The sequence below is a fragment of the Pelophylax lessonae genome (genome assembly GCF_965119305.1).
Source record: "Pelophylax lessonae genome assembly, chromosome: 10".
In the NCBI taxonomy this organism is placed as follows: Eukaryota; Metazoa; Chordata; class Amphibia; order Anura; family Ranidae; genus Pelophylax; species Pelophylax lessonae.
In genome coordinates this window covers 56,701,783-56,706,782 of record NC_138777.1, presented here as the reverse complement: position 1 = coordinate 56,706,782, position 5,000 = coordinate 56,701,783, and the positions used below count along the sequence as shown (strand labels likewise).

The 5,000-nt window shown below is 37.3% G+C and overlaps 1 protein-coding gene and 1 long non-coding RNA gene across 3 annotated transcripts in view; one reads left to right on the top strand and one right to left on the bottom strand.

Annotated features, from left to right (window-relative positions):
• The window catches only part of PAX6 (paired box 6), a 55,462-nt gene that overhangs the window by 41,675 nt on the left and 8,787 nt on the right, over window positions 1-5,000 (bottom strand). Inside the window, exon 1 of one of the 2 annotated variants that reach the window (XM_082269877.1) lies at window positions 2,712-2,939. The exons of the other annotated variant lie outside the window; for it this stretch is intronic. The gene's annotated coding sequence lies outside the window, so the exon portion shown is untranslated. Of the gene's footprint in view, window positions 1-2,711; window positions 2,940-5,000 lie in introns of those variants that run through there. 2 annotated transcript variants of the gene reach the window in all.
• Window positions 3,561-5,000, top strand: part of LOC309565106 — an 18,102-nt gene continuing 16,662 nt past the window's right edge. Inside the window, exon 1 of the long non-coding RNA XR_014225783.1 lies at window positions 3,561-3,679. This is a non-coding gene — a long non-coding RNA (uncharacterized lncRNA). The remainder of the gene's footprint in view (window positions 3,680-5,000) is intronic.

Below are 5,000 nucleotides of genomic sequence, written 5' to 3'. Positions count from 1 at the left end.
AACTGCAGGAACAATAATAATAATAATATTGCTTATGTAATTTAGGCAACGCTTTTTTTTTATTATTTATTTTTTACTAAAATAAAATAAATGCTTCCCTTAATGAACCATTAAAGCTACAATAATCGCACTCTGGATGTGAACCATTAAAGCTACAATAATCGCACTCTGGATATTTCCCACGTTGCAACTAATGCAGTCTTCTACTGCTCTGTGTGTTCATGCAAATGACAACACAATCCATATTTATTGGGAAATAAAAAGCCTGTGGCAAATATTAACAGCATCAAAATGTTTAATCTCATTTTTTATTTTTACCGCATAGTGGCTGGAGAGAGAGAAATTAAATAGGTAAAATATTTTTATTAACTTTAATTAGACGGCTAATGGGGGTGGGTGTTGGGTAAGGTGCTGGGAGGGTTAATACGGATAAGTTTAATGTAATTTTTAAATTATTTTTGAAAGTAACCTCACAGACATCATTTTCTATAGGAAGCTAGGGAGAGCTAAGGGCTGAATACACTACATAGCTACAGATACACAACGAAGGGGGGCAGCTACACAACTATCACAGAGGGTGTGCAACAACACAACAACTGTGAGTACAGCTACACAACTATCACAGAGGGTGTACAACAACACAACAACTGTGAGTACAGCTATACAACAATTCATATAGAAGTACAGCTACAGAAATGTGAAAACAGCTACACAATAATTTCAGCATTGTAGCTACACAACGAGTATAATAGCATTGCAGCTATACAACAGTTACCATTGCATTATAGCTACACAACAATTACCATAGCAGTACAGCTACACAACAATTACCATAGCATTACAGCTACACAACAAGTATAGCAGTACAGCTATACAACAATTATCTAGCAGAGTAGTAAATCTACACAACTGTGAGTACGGCTACACAACATTTATCATAGCAGTATAGCTACACAACAATTATCGTGGCAGTACAGCTAGACAACTGTAAGTATAGCTATACAACAATTAGCATAGCATTAAAGCTACACGACCATTATGATAACAATAAAGCTACACAAAACTGAGTACAGCTACATAACAATTGTCATAGCAGTGCAGCTACACAAATTTGAGTACAGCTACATAACAATTGTCATAGCAGTACAGCTAAACAAATTTGAATACAGCTATAAATAACAATTATCATAGAAGTACAGCTACACAACAAATATTATAAAATTACAGCTACATAAATGGGAATTCAGCTACACAACGATTTCCGTAGAAATATAGCAACACAACTATGAATACAGCTACACAACTATCACAAAGGGGGGTACAACTTGGTTCACAGGATCTATGCAGGGCGATGGTAGCCTCGTGTGCCGGTTATATTTCAGAGCCCTGGGCACAGCATGTTTCAGCACAGCAATACAAACCTCAGTCTACTATTAACACAACCCGAACTTTCATACTAATCCACCACTAATGCTCTGCATGCTTCAAAGCAGCACAACAATTTGTCAACCCACAAATGTGATCGTATATGGAGCCTGCAAGAGTGAGCAAGGGCTCTGCCAACAAGTATGATCAGAGGCTGTGCCTACAAGTGATCAGGAACTTTACCCGCAATTGGAACTGCACCCACAGTTGATCAGGGACTGTGCTCACAATTGGAGCTGTACCAATTTTTTCATAATGGGACTGTGTAAACAAGTGTGATTAGGTGCCAACATGTGATCAGGGACTGAACTCAAACGAGATCAAGGACAGTATCCACAAAGAATCAAAGGCTGTACCAATAAGTGTAATTAAAGGACTGTACCCACAAGTGATCAAGGGCTGCACCCATAAGTGTAGTTAAGGCTCACAAGTGATCAAAGACTGTACCCACAACTGATCCGGTACTGTGCCCACAACTGATCAGGTACTGTGCCCATAACTGATCAGTTACTGTGCCCACAACTGATCAGGTACTGTGCCCACAAGTAAACGAGAACTATACTTACAAGTGTAATAAAGAACTGTACTGACAAGTAATCAAGGACTGTACTAACAAGTCTAATAAAGGACTGTACTGACAGTAATCAACGACTGTACTCACAAGTCTAATACAGGACTGAACTCGCATTTAATCAATACCTATAAGTCTAAACAAGGACTGTATCTCCAAGTGATCAGAAGTGTAATATAGGACTGTGCCCACAACTGATCAGGCACTGTGTCCACAAGTAATCAAAGACTCTACCTACAAGTCTAATAAAGGACTGTGCTTACAAGTGATCCAAAAAATGTACCCACAAAAACAATCAGAAAGTGTATTGTAATAAAGGACTGTGCTCACAAGTGATCAGGGACTGCACCACAAAAGACTGTGCTGACAAGTGATCAGGGACTGCACCCACAAGTATAATAAAGGACTTTGTCCACAAGTGATCAGGGACTGTACCCACAAGTGACCAGGGACTGCACCCACAAAGGACTGTGCTAACAAGTGATCAGGGACTGCAACCACAAGTGATCAGGGACTGTACCCACAAAGGACTGTGCTCACAAGTGATCAGGGACTGCACCCACAAGTGATCAAGGACTGTACCCACAAGTATAATAAAGAACTGTGCTCACAAATGATCAGGGACTGTACCCACAAGTGATCAGGGACTGCATCCACAAGTGATCAGGGACTGCACCCACAAGTGTGCCCACCCAAGGAACAAGCTCTCACTCACCTTGCAGAGGCATCCCAGGCTGTCACACTCCCCCCTTGGATCAATGAGGGTGAAGCTGGCTGTAATGAGGGAAGCTGAGTCCCTGATGTTCTTGTGTAGTGATGAGGAAATAAAAGCGGTGTTCCCAGGCACCGAGGCTCGATGTTTTGTGCCTTGTGAAGAGGAGACAGAGATTGACAGTAAGCGAGGCTGTCAGTGTGTGCAGGATGGAGGCAGAGGAGGCAGTGCAGGCACAGGCAGGCAGTGCAGAGTGCAGTGGCAGGCACAGAGCACACCTATGCTGATTGGTGATGGGTGAAGTGTATTAATGTATGTGTAGTCTCTTCTTGTGCCTCGCCTCCACTCTTCTTCACTGGCCCATTAGCGCAGAGCTGACCTCTGTCATCATCTCCCAGGAAAACACTTCCTCCTGCCTCTCCACCAGAGCGGGAAATGAGCCTGTTCTTGGGCTTGCTTTCAAACCCACTAATCACTCCAGACATGCAAATGAAAAGCTTTCCCCGCACACAAAATATTGCTTTATGCAAAGCACTGGGCTAGCCTCGCCACTGCCTATTGGCTGCTCCCCCCCAGCGCCTGGCCCCATTGGCTCCTGCCTTTGAATATGAATACAGCTGATTTTTTTTTTTTTTTCTTCCACTGCTCACATTTTTTTTTTATCTGTGTATTTTTCCCCTCTCTATAAGTATGTGTTTGTCACAGTAACGCCACTTTTACAAGCTGGTTCAAGGTTTCATTATTGGATTTAACACTCAATTCTTTTTTTTTTTTTTTTTTGCTTTTTTTTTTTTAAGGATTTCCTGACTTCCAAACTTTTTTGATCTAAGGACAATATATATATATATATGAATATATACTTTCTTTTTTTATGCACTAGAAGGTATTATTCACCTGCCTCTTTCCTCTACCTCCAGTGGTGTCCCTGCTAATTGTGTACTGCTCTCAATAGGAATGAAATAATTTTCCTTGTAAGTAGCATTTTTGTTGTAAAAAGCTACTTTGTGTGTGAATAGGGGGTGATTTGCATTTTCCTAAAAAAGCCTCAGAAGACAATGGGGATGAGCAAAATATCATTCAGATGTAAAGAGCATAAATATTTGGAAGACAGGGGCTTTGTGAGCTGTGAATGGCTCCCGGCCAGCTCGGTTTTTTTTTTTTTTTTACAAAACCTGAAGTCTCAGAACACAAGGAGTGAACTGCCATTGACTTGAGTTTATTGAGCACTCTTCAGAAAAATGCCTGAAGTGTCCTTCTCTCTTCAGCAAACATTTGCAAACTTCTTCCACGTGTCTTTGTTGACTGTTTTTCTTTCTTTATTTTTTCTTTTTATTATCAAAGACACCATCACATTAGAATCAGTTTTACTTTTTTTTTATGTGGCAGATGTTTTCCAATCAACAGGACAAGAACTATTTTGCCTGAAGGTAATGGGAGGAAAAGGACACTATTGTGGTAATGTATATATAACTTGTAGAGTTAGGGGCAATCAGGTTAAACAAGAGAATTAGCAGAAGATTGTGTTACTGGGCCTGAAGCCTAGATAGATAGATAGATAGATAGATAGATAGATAGATAGATAGATAGATAGATAGATAGATAGATAGATAGATAGATAGATAGATAGATAGATAGATAGATAGATAGATAGAGAGAGAAAGAAAGAAAGAAAGAAAGAAAGAAAGAAAGAAAGAAAGAAAGAAAGAAAGAAAGAAAGAAAGAAAGAAAGAAAGAAAGAAAGAAAGAAAGAAAGAAAGAAAGAAAGAAAGAAAGAAAGAAAGGTAATGTAAGGATATTAGTTAGATATAAGAAAAATAGAAAGGAAGATAGATAAATAAATAAATAGATAAAAAGTAGAAAGATACTGTAAAGATATTAGATAGATAGATAGATAGATAGAGTTATGCGGATGTATATATATATATATATATATATATATATATATATATATATATATATATAGTGAGAAAGAGAGAGAGAGAGAGATTATAGAAATATAGATAGATGTATAAATATGTAACAGAAATATAGATATAGAAACATATGCACATGTAATACCTAATTTTATTCCTGGATATATATATATATATATATATATATATATATATATATATATATATATTTATATATATACACACACATATATATATATATATAAATATATATATATATATATATATATATATATATATATAAAATGTGTGATATACAGTATAAATAATATATATATATACATATATATATAACATATACAAACATATATATATACATATATAACATATATGTATATAT